We start from the raw sequence: 16,749 nt of genomic DNA on the forward strand, positions 1-16,749 counted from the left end.
TGTAATCAAGGGCAGTAACTGCTCAGATTCACTGGAAGAGAAACAGCTGTCTGGAGAGGTGAGGTGGCCCCTGACGTGAGTGCGTAATGACCAGGGTGGAGAGCAGTGTTGGGGGAACTGGTTTCTGGTGACCTGGCTTCCTTGCGTAGGTCCCTGAAGTGAAAGTTTGCGAAACAGCTAGCCACTTCCTGTTCACATCCAGTGAAAGCCACGTTGGTGTTTGGTGCAAATTTGGTTCAGAATTGACTTGGGGACACAAGACCCAAGAGCCAGCTCCAGGTCAGATTAAACATTTGAAACTATTTCAAAATAGCATCGTGCAACTTCCAAAGGGAAGCTAGGGTGCCAGTTTACAGAGATGACAAGGCCTGGTTGCATCCTTAAAGTGCATTGTTCTAAACTATTTCACCTTAACTATTTTTTTTTAATTTCTAGGTGGCAAGAGTGAGGTGTAGCTCCAGATCTAATAAGTGTTCCTAAAACATAAGTAAACTTTCGGTGGAGGCTTGAGGAAATTACCTCCTTTGCTGATTCAGCAGGCTTCCTTGTTATTTTTCCCTTCTGAACACTGTCAGTTCATTCCCTGAGGTGGAATCATCGACCCTCTGCCCTCTGAAAGCGTCTTTATGCTCGAGGCTGTAATGGCCCTAGTGTAGGACTAGACTTCCCTCCCGAGTTCCAACTCTGTATTAACACCTGCCTCCTAGGACTGTCCTACTCAGATATCCTCAAATCACGTTGAGTGTAGCCCAGCCCGAAATCACTTTTTCCTATTCAGTTAGTTCCCCTCCAGTCTTCTCTGGACACCACTCCAAAACACCTACACAGAACCTCCAATGACTTTACTATTTGACTTGCACCTTTTCCTTTTTAAACTTAGGGAGAATTTCAAACATACAAAGCCTAGTACAATGGCCCCCAAGTACCCGTCACTCAGCTATAGCAAATACTCCATTCACGGCTAATCCTGTTACATCTAAATCTCCCTTGGTCTCCGTCCATCTACAGGGCAATTCTGAAGCATGTCATCAGTTATCCAGTCAGTGTGCCAATCTCTCCATTTGTCTCATATGTGTTGTTTACTCTGCTTGAATCAGGGGTCAAATAGTATCCAGTTACTGCTCTTGGTTGACAGGTCTCTTAAAATCTCTCTTAATCTATAAATTCGTATTTTTTTCTTTTCCTTCTTAAATGTATTCCAAACAACCAAATGGTTTGTCCTGTAGGGTTTCCCACATTTTGAATTTTGCTGGCTGCCTCCTCATGGTGTGTTTCACATATTTCCCTATGCCTTACATGTCCTGTAAAGCGGTATGGAAGATGGAGAAGCGTGATCTGATACAGGTTTGAATTCTTTTGATAGGAGTTGGGGAGTGACGGCACTCCCACCATGTCTAGTTGTTTTCCAAGTCCCATGGACTAGTTACCATCTGTCAGTTTGCCCACTCCTGCTCTGTGCTGTATAATAAAAGGGGAATCAGGTAAATGGCAATAGGGCTTCATTAAAAAGAGGGATGAATCAGGGGGAGGGTATAGCTTAGTGGTAGAGTGCGTGCCTATCATGCACAAGGTCCTGGGTTCAATCCCCAGCACCTCCGCTAGAAAAATAAGTAACATCCGCCCCCAAAAAAGAGGGATGAATCAATGTATCCAGTGTCCTTACACAATCCTGCAAGACAGCTGGAGGCAGACCTCCCACAGGAGGGGGCGGTAGGAGCTGATGAGCTATTTCAGTCAGAACTCACTCATAGCTCACAGTAACCTTGATGACAGCTTACCCAATGCTCTTACAGAGCTCTCTTGGGCTCGGGGTGAGTTCAAAGAAAGGGATTTGATGCACTAGGTTCTTGGTGATTCCTTTTAATTGAATATTTGCTGGTTCTGGAACAAAATTACATTTTTGTGTCAAGTTATGAAGACCAACAATCGGAGAAATGTGAGCCAGGTGCAAGAATCCACAGAGAGCTGATGCAGGCTTTGCTTGAGTGGACCAACTGCATGGTGGATGTAAGCACAAGGCAGCGGAAAGAGGACCATCTCCCTTCAGACTGCATGTGCTCTGGTATGCAACCCCGAATGGGAACAAAAATCTTTGTTAAGATCTCAAGAGATTTAAATGAGGTTGAGTTCGTGTGGCTCTTTGAGAAGGATGGTCTCATTTGAGATCTACATCCTATGTCTCTTCAGAGAGTATGCATTTAGCAACTTCTGTGAGAAGGATGCTGGACAGAAAACTGTTAAATTACATGATGCCATGAAATTTGTTCTGGAGTACAGATTTCTGTGGCAAGCAACAAAAACCAATTTCACAAAATGAGATAAAGAAAAAGATTCTAAAAGAAGTCTGGGAAGTCACCTAGAGTTTGGTCGAGGGTGCTTATCATTTACTCTCTGCCATCAATATCATCTCGATCTTCAGTAACAGAAAAAAGATGAGAGAGTTCTGTTTCTTTGAGAATCACCAGTTAGCAACACAAGTCAAAGGCTGACTTGACTGATGAGTGGAAACTTAAATGAATAGAAAAATGCAGTTACAGTTGAATGGACTGAACTTGTGGAGAAAACAGACCCCAAGTTCGTGGCCAAAGTATCTGCTTTATTTGGGAGAATCTTACCTAGGCCATTTTCTGAATTTAGAAAAATCAAAAAGATGAAGAAGTTGAAATAGCCTGCATTTGCAAACAAATGGTTGCATACTAGACACTTCTGTTCTACATCTGCCTTTTACCCCCTAGTTAGAGGAAGGACCTTTAAGAGGTTTCCAATTTTTTGCTAACATAACATAGCAATGAATAATATTGTGTGTGTGTATAATTTTCCCTCTCATTCTAGTATAGGACAAACACTACTTTAACAGCTAACGTACATCCTTGTTGAAAGAATGGCAAGAGATGACGTTGGTAAGAACACCTCATAAACTGCAATGTGTTAAGTATTACTGTCTTTGGAAATGAACACATCAGATTAATAAACCATGTTTCATAATTGCCCATTCAGTGTTTGCAGCTCTGTTTTTAAAAAATCAGTATCTTTTTGCTGCCCTCATTTCCCAGATGGTGACAGTAATTTTTAAAAGGAAAAAAAACAAAAACAAAAACAAAAACAACGGTATCATTTCTAGGATGTGCCAGCTACAATTCACTGGGTTCCGGTTATGGGCTCTAAAGCCAGACCACCTGACTTTCAATTCCAACTCCCTTACTTTCTAACTATGTGATGTTGGGCAAATTTCTTAGCATCTCTAAACCTCAATTCCCTTATTTGTAATGGGGATGAAATCCATTCATTTGTTGCAGAATACTTGCTAGTGGTGTTTCGATTGTCTTAGATCATAGAGGACACTAATTGATGATCAGAGAGAAATCTGACATTGTCAGCAGAAAAGTATCACCTGTTGGAGAAAATACACATGGGGGACTATGCCCCGTGGATGACCTACATGTGGACAAATTATTGTTCCTACCTATAAGGAGATAAAAGTTTGGGGAAATGAGACTCACACAGGACCTATGGGAATTATTGAAGAAAATATGGATTAATTATTTTGTAATCTTGGAGTGTAATCTTTCTAACCATGACTCAAGTTATAAAGAAAGAATTGAAAAATTTGCGTACATAAAATAAAATCTTTTGCCCAATGATAAACTGGGCAAAAATGTTTGCAACTTTTATCACGAAGGGCTTCACTTCCTAATGTACAAACAGCCCCTAGATATTAATGACAAAAAAGATCAACAACCCAATAGAAAACAGGGCAAATGATAAAGAAAGATAGTCCCCAGAAAAGGAAACACAAATGGCTCTTAAATATGTTTAAAGTGTTCAGGATAATTTTTTTACCCCTCTTTGTTTCCTGTGGCATTTTAGTTGTACATTCAGTTTCTTTTTTTTTTTTTTTTGTAGTTACTCTTAGAATCTTAACATATTTTCTTAATCACGTCTAAAGTTAGTATCTCTAACCTCTACCCAGTATTATTTATACTGAAAATTTAATTTTTGCTTAGATAGTACATTCAAGTGGAAGAAAATTCAAAATGTGCAAAAGGTATATAGACAGTGAATTATCTCTAGTCTACCATTATTCACAGCCACTCGGGTCCTATGCATGAAGGCAATCATCTTTGCCAGTTTCAGTTGTATTCTTCCAAAGATCTTGTATATAAAACAATGACGTAATAGAGTCTTTTATTTTGATTTATTTTATCCAAATGGTAGGATGCTGTACACACTGTTCTACACTCTGCTTTTTTCACTTACCAGTTGTGAAAAAGTGTTTTAATGTTTACAATTATTCACTGCTTTCTCTGTAGATGGAGCTTTTGAGAAATCCACATTCATTGTTATAACCCACTGACATTTGCAGTTGTTAATAAAGAAAAATCTGACTCATGTAGAAATAAGTCTATTCTATATCACACTTGGAAATATATTTTGATGGCCAAATAATATTCCAATGTATGGATGTAATGCAATCTAGGTAATCATTTCCCCTACTGATGAATATTGATGTTGTTGCTAATTTGTGCTCTTTTAAACAACGCAGCAGTGAATAACCTGGGCACGGATCATTTCACATGAGAGTGTATCTGTGAGATAATCCACCTAAGTTTTAAAACCCTTAAGAATTAGTTAGTTTTTTAAATTTTTCCTGTTTTACTGAGATGTGATTGATGTACAGGACTGTATAGGTTTAAGGTGTATAGCATAATGATTTGATTTACATGCATAATGAATTGATTTACATTCATACTGAAGTGATTACCACAATAAGTTTAGTGAAGATTCATCACCTCATCAAAATTGTGATTTGTGAAAGTTAATGCCAATGTAGGTTCACCAACTCTTTGCTACTTTGATTCATCTGTCCTAACCCTTCTTGCCGAAGCACATATTTTAGAGGCTGTTTTTAGTCTTGGCCTGAAAATCTCATTAGTCGCCCTCACTCATCGGTAATAGTTCTGCCAGGTAGCTCTAAGTTGATGTTTATTTTTCCTAGCACTTTGAAGTCACAGTTGAATTATATTCTGACCTTTTTAGCTTAGGACCACAAGTACGCTGTTATTTAGCTGTCATCTCTTTGAAGACAGTTTTTGTTTTTTTTTTAAATTTCTGATTGCTTTTTTAAATCGTGTTTTTATTCTCGAGTAAAATACTTGTAAATAAATTGCACAAAATCTTAAATGTGCAGCTCAGTGACTTTTCAGATTTTATACTTCGATCAAAACATAAGGATATAAACTGTGTTCAGTATCTCAAAGGTACCCTCATGCCCTTTTCGATTGGGACCCTTTTCCCTTCAACCCCCAGAGAGAACCACTATTTAACAGCTGGCACCATGGATTCGTGTCTCCTGCTCTTGAACTTCATATAAGTGCGATTGTATTTTTTGCTCAATATTTGATCACTTTCAAGACTTTTTTTTTTTTTGCTCTTTGGTGTTTTGCCATTTCAGTATGATATGAGGTTTCTATAGTCACTGTTTCCCATTTCTTTATCTCTGCCTTGCCTTCTCAGCGGGAACTGGAACTATCTTCCCATTCACTAATCTCTAGTTAGCTTTTTCTAATTTGCTATTCAAGCCTTCTTTGGAATTTCAAATTTCAGTGTTGTTTCTTTTTTAAAAACTTCTAGAAGTTCTATTTGATGTCTTTTCAAATCTACCTTTTCTTTACTATTAGTGTCCCATTCCATCTTCTTGGTTCCCATTTTTGGTTTTTGTTTATGAATAACTGTTACTATGCTGGCTTTAGTCTCTCAGCTTGTTCTGTAAAGTGCTTGAGATGCCATTTTCCAGTTTGTCGCGTGGGTTGACTGGCCAACACAGTGGATTGTTTTCTCATGTTGGTGAATTTGCTTGTTTTTCTTTTCAGCAGTGGGCTTTTTTTTTCCTTCTGTTTTTATTTCTTTTCATTTGTGGGAGTCCCTTGTGCCCTACGTTATAAAAATGTTATGACAAAGCGATTTTATACTTATTTCTGCAAGGTCCCAGGAGTTTCACTGTTTTGTTTCTGTTGGGTTTGTTTTTACCTATTTTTTTGTTCTGTTTTGTGATCTTTCTTTTAATGGTTAATTGCCTTGCATGTCTATAATTCCAGTTATTAATTAATCATAAGATACTATTTATGTGTAAATAATACATTTCAAAAAGATTTTTATAAATTTATATCTGGTGACATAGTGCTACCCAAACAACTAACCAGTTGATCTTAAAATTGATATGAAAGAGTAAAGGGTAACAATAAACAAAATAATACTGAAGGAGAAATAATGTTGGGAGAGAATGCTCTGTTGGTCTCGCATTCCTGCACATCTCCTCAGCAGATGCTCTGACAGATTTTTTTCCTGACTATCTTTTCAAAGATGTTTGTATAGCAAATAGCTTTGGAAGATAGAGATGGTGTTCCTTTCCAGGGCATGGGTAAGATTTGTTTGATGTCCAGGATATTTAAGAAGCATCTCCGTCTGAGGAAAAGGACAGGCAAGTTTGCTAGCATCCCCCTTTAAAGTTTGGGGTTTCCCAGGCATGGGTTCCTCACAGTGACATGTGCAGAATTCATCTCAGCTCTTCCGCATCACACTTGGGACTTGAGGGCAAGAGTTACTGAGGTGAACATGAAGTTTATGCTGCCTGCTGTGCCGTGAGCAATGAAGTCCTCTGCTTCTGACTCACCAGCCTCAAATGTCTCCTACTTGTATTCGTGAGTCAGTGACAGGCTAACTTAGCTTGCAAACAGATCAAGTCTCAGACTCTTCACAGTTCATAACAATAGGAAGAGGGGAATTGTGCTGCCAAATACTAGGATTTTATAAAGATACGGTAAATAAATTTGACAAAGAGATGGACAAATAAACTAATGGAAAGAAATAATAAATAAGCACATGTATATAGAAGAAATTGGTATATGACCAATGTGGCACCATAAGTCTGTAAGGAAAGCACTCCTGAGTAGAAAATTCTGGAACAATTGGCTATCCAGATGGAAAACCTAAAATTAGATCCCTACCTCAAACCATATTCAAAACTATGTGGAAAAGTAAATCGCAGTTGGATTCAGGATCTAAATATGAACAACACTTTAAAAAATTCTAGAAGTTAATTGTAGGAAATTGTCTCTATGATATCATGGTAGAGAAGGGGTTCTTTAGGAGATACAAAAAGCCCAAACCATAAGGCAAAAGACTACCACATTCAGGGGGGAGGGTATAGCTCGAGTGGTAGAGCTCATGCCTAGCATATACAGGGTCCTAGATTCAGTCCCCAGTATCTCTTCTAAAAATAAATAAATATGGAAACCTAATTACCCTCAAAATTAAAAAAAAAAATTTAATTAAAAAAAAAGAATACTACATTTGTATAACGAAAGCCAGTGTAAACAATGAAAAGACAACCCAGTCTGGGAGAAGATATTTGTAACCTCTGACCCCCAGCCCACCCCCAACCCCATCCCTACTCAGTGTCAAACTACAAGCTTCCTTAATTCTGGACCAAGGAGTAACTTTTTTTCTAGTTCCCCTCTCACAGAGATACAGTCCTTTTCATGTGTCTTGGACTCGAAGGGATAAGATAGGACCATGAATAAAAACAAGAGACTTGAAAAAAGAATGCAATAGAGCTTTAAAGGGAGAAAAAATTTAAAAAAAAGACAACCGAGTCAGTTCCAACTTCCTGCCTCCTATCAGCCCAGGTCCACATTTCCAGGTGCCCTTGTGTGGGTGTGTGTGTGTGTAGGTGTGTGTGTCTGTGGGTGTGTGTGTCTGTGTGTGTGTCTGTGTGTGTGTGTGAGAGAGAGAGAGAAGAGAGAGATTAAACCCCTGGGGACTTCAGGGGCTGCTTTCTGCTCTTCCCAGTTCACCAAGGAAAATTCTTTTAATACTTAGGAAATTCTCTTTTCCTTCTTTGGAGTGCAACTCTGTATTTAAAAACTTTTTGCTCTATTTTGTCTAGCACTAAGGTCCACTTGAATTGTGAGCCTTCTCCACACCTGTGCAGTCCACAGGCTTCCAGAACTGGCCCATCCCTGACCATGCTTTCCTGCACACCCTGCTGGTTCCCAGCAAAATCTCATTTTAGGGAAACAGGACTTGAAGGAGTTTTGAAAGACTTCTAAGTTGTTAAATTTCAGCTTGAAAAATGTTCCTGGCTTTGGAGAAGTTTTCCTGTCCTTGCTGGAAAAACCTTGACCATTTAAAAGAGAAAAATGTTTCCGACTTTTTCTTTACAGCAATCATGATAACTGCTTATGAAGCGGCATAAATGCTGAATTCCTGAAGTCACAGTTTCCAAAGAGATTGGGGTTATTTGAAATAGCCTATTAGGGTAGCATCCTGTTCTCGCTATAGATAGAAGAGGAAAGAAAGCTGGTAAGACCCAGAGAAGAAGGAAAAGGAGACACTGCAACTCTGAAATATAACAATAATGGCCTGCTCTACTACGTGCCAGATTCTGTTTTAAGTATTTTGCCTTTATTAGCTCACTAGTCCTACGGACAACATCGTAAGGTAAGGACTACCATTTTTATCCTCACCTTATGAGTGGTGACATTGAGAACCAACAGAAGTCAATTAAGTAATTTGCCCAAATTTACAAATCTGGGAAGTATCCATGGACCCTGAGGGTGGTCAGTGAGACAGGAATGGGGTCTTTCTCCAAAGCAGCATCCAAACCTAAAGGGGCTTCTATGGTTATGGAGCATTAAAGGGAAATTTAACACAGATTTGTGGGGTCTTGTCACTGGTTATAGGAAGAACTGAGCTGTGATGATTGGTAGCTGATGTTGAGGTACAGGGGCGATCGTGTTGCATGCCAAATGTAAATAGAATTCTGAAGCCCAGGACAGATAACATGACACCAAGAAAATACTCACAACTCAAAAGAATCTTTCTGGGTGCTAAGAAGAGCTGTAGATGTTATCGTAATACACTGTGTGCATCTTGGAGAACTTGGAATTTGGGAAAATTGCCAGGAAATACAGATTTGGAAAATACATTACCCACCTGTATTAGTTAGCTTTTCCTGCGTAAGAACCCACCCCCAAAATGAGTAGCTTAAGGCAATAACCAATTAATTAGCATATGCTGTGGATTGGCAATGTGGCCTGGGCTGAGATACACAGTTCTGCTTTGGGGCAGGCTTAACTGGGCTTGGTTGAGGCTCACTCATCCTGTGTTTGCAGGATAAAGAATAGATAAGAGATGAGTGAAAGAATTACCAAGCGGTAGCAGAGCCTAGATAAGGTTGAGTGACTTGGAATTGTAAGGAAACTGAATAATCTTTTAACCTTTCCGTCCCTTCCTCCCTGTCTCCCTCCTTCCTTCTTTCTTTTCTTCCCTCCTGCCTTTCTTTCCTCAAGTTCTGATTCAATATTGAGGAATAAGGCTGACTCTGTCCTGTATATGTATTTTAATACAGATGAGAGACCCCAAAATAAAGAGCAGAAATAAACTTTATTTTTAATATAAAGGCTTTGTCCATAATAAAATAATGCACATTTATTATAGATAATTAGAAGAATATAAAAATATAAAAATTCAATGAAAATAATCATTTTTGTGCCCACCAGTAAAGTTGAAATGAAAGGAATAGCAAGTGTTTCTCACCATCCGGGGGGGGGCCTTCTTAGGGGAGAGTAAATCTGTTTCAAACTGCTTTTCCAAATCAATGTTTTAATAAATAAATACATGAAAAGTCCAGTTAACAGACAACATGGCATCGAAACCCTTGCTTTGCAGGGTTCCCACACTGCAGCATCTGCTGTGTGGTAAGAGCTCCACCAAGGAGCCCAAGTCACACCCATCCTGCCTTCTTGTCGCTTAAAGAACTGGTGCAAGAGGCCGCATGGATGTGGACAAAGTTGCACAGGCCACTTAGAACTTCTTCCCTCCTTGCTTGGTGGTGAAGGTCATCAAAGGTCGTGACCTCCAGTTGACCCACCCCTTGCTCTGTCCATGGAATGTGCATTCTGCCTGCCTTCCCTGAACAAGCTTCCACAAGGACACAGCCTTGAGATAGTAACGTGTTGTAGAGACCAGCTGACGCCAGGTGAGGCCTCTACGTTAACTTTTAAGATTCTGATGGGCAGGTACAGAGACCTGCTGGTCTTGTGGTTGCCCGGGACCAGCCCCTGTGTAAGTTCCCTTGCTTATTAAAACCCCACCTATGGGAGTGGCCTGCCCCTTTCTTTGGTTTCTCTTTGCCCTTGTGTTTGGGGCCATTTTATGAACCAACACTGCCAGGTCAATGCCCTTCAGTTTAGCCTGTCTTCTCCTCTCTGTTAAAATTGTGCTCCCAAAGACGAGGGCATTCTAAATGCCCCATTTCTCCAGACCACATTCCCCTTGACTTCCCAGGAGCTCTTAACCTGAGGTCAAAGTTACTCCAATGATTCTGTACATAGAATGCAGAGTCAGCGAACTTGGATGGAAAATTTTTAATTTAAAGTTACTTCTAGTAGTTCTAACCAGAATTTAGACTTTCCTTTGATGATGAATGCAGGCAACAAAGCACTTGATTTTTTATCACCAGTCCCCGTGACTTTGTCATCAATAGAAATCACCTATTTTCATGTCACATTTCTGTTGTCACAGGTACCCTAGATTATCATGTATAATCATCACTACAAAACCATGGAGTAATTAGACCTGTGGCCAGATTTGTTATTTACTATGTTAATTAACGAAGCACGTATTAACCTCTGATCTGATATATGGTTTGCAAATGTTTTCCTTCATTCCATAGGTTGCCTTTTCATTTTGTTGACAATTTCTTTTGCTGTGCAGGAACTTTTTAGTTTGATATAGTAGTTCTTACATTTTTCAATGATTGAAAAAAATCTTTTTAAGAATCATATTTCTGGATATGCAAAAATTCATGACATTCCAGTGGCAGTGTCCAGACTCACTAGGACACAGCCATCCTCATTGCTTCCCTGTTGTTGTGGCTACTTTTGCCTAACAATGACAAAGACAGAATTTGGGACAGAGTTCAAATGGCCTGCAAAGGCTAAAATATTTGCTAAATGGGCCTTTAAGAAAAGTTTGTTGACCCTGAATTAGAAAAGCGTAAGGGTCCTGAGGACAGGGAGGACGCCTCATATTTCTTTCCATCACCTCAGTGCCTAGCTCAGGTCCGCAGAAAGAATCACTAAACGACAAAGCTGTCTACTGCTTGAAAAGACTCTTCTAAGCCCTCTGTGGTACAGACCTGCCAGTCTGGAAATCTTGGTAAATTCTACCTCCCCCTTCATTTTTTGCTCCAAGCTTCAAATTTAAGGACTCAAGTTATTTTCCTTTGAATAGTAGGATAACTTCCTCTTACACTTTATATTTAGCAACAGGAAAATGGGAAGAGGGCCAAAGGTCTCTAGCTCAGCTTTACGTTAAAGGAAATTACTAAGTAATGAAGCAAGTGCCCACTATGATGCTTTTGCACAACACAAATTCCTAAGCAATAGAAAAGGTGAACCGCAGCACAGTTCTTCAATACGTACTGATCCCGGGAACCTTGGTTCAGTTCAATGGGCACTCCCCCAAGCTATGGGGGTCAGAGGGCCCAGCGGAAGCACAAGCCTCCCACAGAACACCCTGCAACAAGTCAGGTTATTCTGAAAGCCAGGGAAAGAACCAGACTCTCCTTTTGTCTTCTTAAAGCAGCAACAGCACAACCCTGGACAATATCACCCTCAAAAACTGTCCTTTTAAGAGACAGTAAATATGGTACAGAGGAAAAGAATTAGGCTGGGAGGCAGGACATTTAGGTGAAAATTCCAATTTCTCCTCCAACAGGTTTTCTGCCTTAGAAAAACTCAAATACTCTAAGCCTAAATTGCTTCACGTGTATAATGAGGAAATGGGGGGAAATAACACTTACCTCTGAAGGCTGATGAGATTAAGCAAGAGGAGATGTAAGTTACAAAGCACTATACATCGTGCACTTGCAGATAACCTGCAGGTGGTGACAAATGAGAGCATTTGGCGCCGTGTGGAGCTGGAGGCCGTGCCAGGTGAGTTGATTCGTTCTTTGTCTGGTCATTCGTTCACTCATTCACTCATACATTCATTCATGCCTGCCACATCCCAGAAATGATTGCAGGGAGCTTGAATGCATCCAAGGCAACAACAAACTTAACAATAAGTAAGAAAATAAGATGAAGGGAAGAGAAAGTAGGGAAGGCTAAATGAAACCAGGAGGAAGGTAGGAAACCAGTGCTCTCAAGACTTTGGATTTTCTAAACCAGTAAAATTTCCCCCCAAACTGGGAAGTGACAGAAGCATGCGATCAGGTTCTTTTACCAGGTAAAGTCATTAAAAGACAAAAATAAAATAAGTAAACAAAGGCCCCTGCCATTGACGTGCACCATCACTTCATATAAGAAAGACTTTCTTTTGTTAATACCTACAAAGTGGGGAAAATGTGATCTCAGGATACAGAATAGTCCAGTTGAGGAAATTATGTGCTGTCGTTCATATTTCGTCTTGGATGGGTGAAAACTGGCACAAGCTGGCAATGGCTTAGAAAGGGCACTCGTGAATCACCGACTTTATACAAAATGACCTCAATATTTGTCAAGCAATGGACCCTTTGAGCCCATTAGTCAGTCCAGGGATGGAGATGCCACTAGTTGCTCAAGGAAAGAAAAGTTATTCCTGGTAGAGCCCTGCGAGAAGCTACTTCCTGGATTCTCCTTAAAAAGACACTGTGTAAGGTATTAAACAACACCGCATACTGAATAGGGCATTTAAAAAAAATGTATTCCCCCAGTATGGGCAAATGGGATAGTGTCGAAGTACAATTTGACCAAAGAAATCGTTTTGGCTACAGTCCAGGCAAACTGCTCTTCACTTGGGTTGATCTGATATAGAGCCTGATTTTAGGGATACAGATTCTAGAAGGCCAATTGGACTGTACATCTTTCAGGCAGTTCTCCAAAATGGTCTTCACCTTGACCAAATTTTTGACAAATGTTGAGTGTGGATGAGTTCTCGGTTGCTCCATGACTTTGCAATCCTTGAGCAGTATATCTGGAAATCTGATCCTATGTTGCTGGTTAAACAAGGAGTCACATGCTCTAACAATCAGCTCACCTTGGGGAAGAACTGACGTATCTCTTAGGACAGCTGAGAAACTTGATGCGGGCACAAGGGGTAAACAGAGGGAAACCGAAAAAGTTTCTAATCTAAGGGAAGTATTATGTAGACATTCAATGAACTCACAAATGTCATGAATTACAAGTTATTTTCATTCATCCTGAACATATTTATTGAATGCCTACTACATGCTGGGCTCTATTCCATGCACTGGAGATACAGCTGTAAACAAAACAGAAAGAATTCTCTACTCTCATAGAGAGGGGAGCAGGAAAAAAACAGATGACAAAAAGATAGACAAGTAACTAATATAGTATATTAGAGGGTAATGAATGTAATGGAGAAATATAAAGCAGGAAAAAGGAATAAGAAATATATGTGCATGTGTGTGTACATACCCGTGTGCTTTTCCATTTTCAACAGGTTGGTCGGAGAAGGCCTCATAGAGAAGGTGGTTTTTAAACAAAGACTAAAGAAGATGGAGTAAGTTAGGGGGGCAATGTGGATATCTGACGGGAGAGTGTGACCAGCAAAGGGAATCGTGAGTGCAAATGCCGTGTGGCAGGAGTGTCCCTGGCAGGTTTGAGTTACAGCAAGGTCAATATGGCTAGAGGCTGGCAGTGGACGATGCAGTACAGAGGTAGTAGTGTCGGGTGGGGAACGGGAAGATCCCATTTGGCTCCATAAACCATTATAAGGAGTCTGGGTTTTACTCTAAGCAATCTGGGAAGCCATGGGAGGGTTCTAAATAGAGCAGTGACATGACCCAACTAATATTTTAATAGATTCACTTGGCTGCCATATGGAGAATGGATTGCAGGCTGACAAAGGCAGCAGCAGGGAGACCAATGAGCTGGCTACTGCATTTTCTAGGTGAGATTACACATTAAGTACCAGCAATGTCACGATGGCATTTGGGATTAAACAAAGTGGGGGTCTTTCAGTGTTGGAAGTTTAGTCAATCTGGGTAAAATCCCTGAGCTCTCTAATTCTGACAGTTTACAAATAAATTCTCAGAGACGTTAGACAGACTTAGACATAATAACAAACAAAAAAAAGATAACGTGCTCTCTAACTCTTGCTCGGCTTTGTGTCGATGCCCAAGCCCACCAAACCAGCTCAGGCAGGGAGAAGGAAACCTCAGAAAAGGCTGGATACTGTCAGAGAGCTGCGTGGCAGAGTTGCTTGTCAAGAGTACTGACTTGACAAATAGGAGCAGGAGCTGAAAAGGGAAGTGGAACCAGTGCCCAGAGTTCTATCTGCTTTGTCTATAAAAGGAGATGAGGCTGTCCCAGGAGCTATGCTGGGGCTCGAGGGTGCAGCGCACTCGTTCTCACACCGCATGGATTTATGCACTCTGTGCCGTCTCATCCATCGTCTCATCCACAGGTTCTCCCAGGCAGAAACATTTTTATGTACTTTCATTGCCAAATTTTCCAACCTACATTGGCTATCTGCTCATTCCATTTTATTTTTTTACTCCACTGTATTTTAATCATTCTCATACCTTTCAGAAAGCAGCTTCAAGGTCCTCATGTTGTAGGCAAGTCAATGTCGTGCACTCCTTGATCTTGACTTCAATCCATTGTCGTCATGAAGAATATTTCTTTCAGCTAATTAAGATACTTGGGCGTGACTTACATACTGTTTAGAGGCTAATGGTTATGCCCTGGGTTGTCAGGATTGGCGAATTACCTGGCGTTGGTGCTGCAACGCTGCCTCCTCCCACGCTCTGGGCAGATGCTGCTTCCCCGCCTCGCAGCCTTTCCCACTGAGCTGGGACTTGCCTTAGAAACCTTCTCCACTAGGTCTCCAGGAAGTCACCACCGAGCAGTGGGCACAAGTGTACCCAGTGAGCCACCTTCTACCCTGGGGTTCTGCTCAGTATCATCTTAATTCTTGTCTTTATACCAATTTTGGAATAGACCCACTAGTTAAAAATTCTTATCTTATTATATATATTTGGAAGTTCAGTGAAAACATATCATAGCAATAATTAGAGTCTGGATTTTCAACTAATATGAATATTTAAACAAGTAACTGATGGATGTGATAATAATGAGTATTCTTATTAAAGTTCTTTTTAACATTAACCAAAGACTGTTCATTCTAGATTTATATACGGTCCCCTTAACTTTTTAAAAGCAAAGTGGCCTCTTTTCTTTCAGCCTCTGGGCTTCCCACTTGTTGTAACGGTGTCAGTGGTTCACAGTTTTCTAGGGGTCTGCAGCCATCTTAAAGCTGACATCAGTGCTTCTGGCCTTTGGCAATGAGCAATTGATTTCAGTGCAAATGACTAAATCAGGAAAGAATCTACAGGGAAACCTCAAAAGAATGATACATGCAGGGTTTCAGGAAGAGCTGAAGGTGCAGAGGTTGTCCAGACAAGGAGATGGCAGCAGCCAAGATTACTGATGTCTTCCCATCCGGGATTTTCACTGAGCCAAGGGGGTCCGGCATCATAAATGATGGCAGCTAAATGGGAAAGATCTCCACACTCTTTGTGTTCCTGGGTGGCACTGATCAGGAGACTCAGGGGCTGGAAGCAGAGTCACAGCAGTGTTTGGCCCCATTCCCTACTTAGTTTTGTTACTGATGACTTAAAGAACTACCAACAGAACACCTTCCTGGGCCCCAGAGAGCCCTCTGTTGCCATCACCAAGGTGTACCAGCCCTGCTGGGAGTCACACAACCATGAGACGAGCGGAAGGAGCCACTTCTCTCCCAGAGCAGTGGCACTTGCAGGTAATAGCTGGGTGGTTACTCTTACCTTTTCACTCTGCAAGGGGACAACATGGATGTCCCCTTCCTGTTTGACAGTCTTTATCCTGCCATCCCAGGAACACCACCAGTCCCAAATTCTTCTTGGTTATTTCTTCCAGAACTGCTAGAAATGAGTGCAAATGAGGTTGATGGCAGGCTCTCCCTTACTGAGACAATACTTTGTAGCAAAAAAAATTTGAAAATCTTTACCACGTATTATAAAGGGAGTTCTGTTTCCAGGAAGCTATACATATTACAAAATCCCTCTTCATCATTGTTAGGGCACTAACTGCCCCTGGGAACTGGTAAAGTGATGCAGAAATCACTGCTTCTCCACTTTTTTACAATAGCCAAGACATGGTAGCAACCTAGATGTCCATTGACAGATGACTGGATAAAGAAAATGTGGTGCATATATACAATGGAATACTACTCAGCCATAAAAAAGAATTAAATAATGTCACTGGCAGCAACATGAGTGCACCTAGAGCCTGTCATACTAGTAAGTCAGTCAGACAAAGACAAATACATATATCACTTATACATGGAATCTAAAAAAATGACACAAATGAACTTATTTACAAAACAGAAAGAGACTCATAGACATAGAAAACAAACTTATGGTTACCAGGGAGGGAGGGGGGCAGGGATAAATTGGGAGTTTGGTATTGGCAGATACAAACTACTATGTACAGAATAGATAAACAAAAAGGTCCTACTGTACAGCACATGGAACTATATTCAATGGCTTGTAGTAACTTGTAATGAAAAAGAATACATATATATATGTATGTATATATATATATATATATGTATGTGTGTGTGTGTGTGTGTATATATATATATATGCTGTACACCAGAAACTAATACAACATTGTAAATCAACTATCACTTTAATTTAAA

At 40.4% G+C, this 16,749-nt stretch overlaps 1 non-coding gene across 1 annotated transcript; it reads left to right on the forward strand.

Annotated features, from left to right (window-relative positions):
• The first annotated feature begins 1,526 nt into the window (after nucleotides 1-1,526).
• On the forward strand, nucleotides 1,527-1,598 carry TRNAD-AUC. The gene has a single exon. It is a non-coding gene; the product is annotated as a tRNA-Asp (tRNA).
• Nucleotides 1,599-16,749: the final 15,151 nt, after the last annotated feature.

This window comes from Camelus ferus, chromosome 2, assembly GCF_009834535.1.
Source record: "Camelus ferus isolate YT-003-E chromosome 2, BCGSAC_Cfer_1.0, whole genome shotgun sequence".
NCBI classification, from domain to species: domain Eukaryota; kingdom Metazoa; phylum Chordata; class Mammalia; order Artiodactyla; family Camelidae; genus Camelus; species Camelus ferus.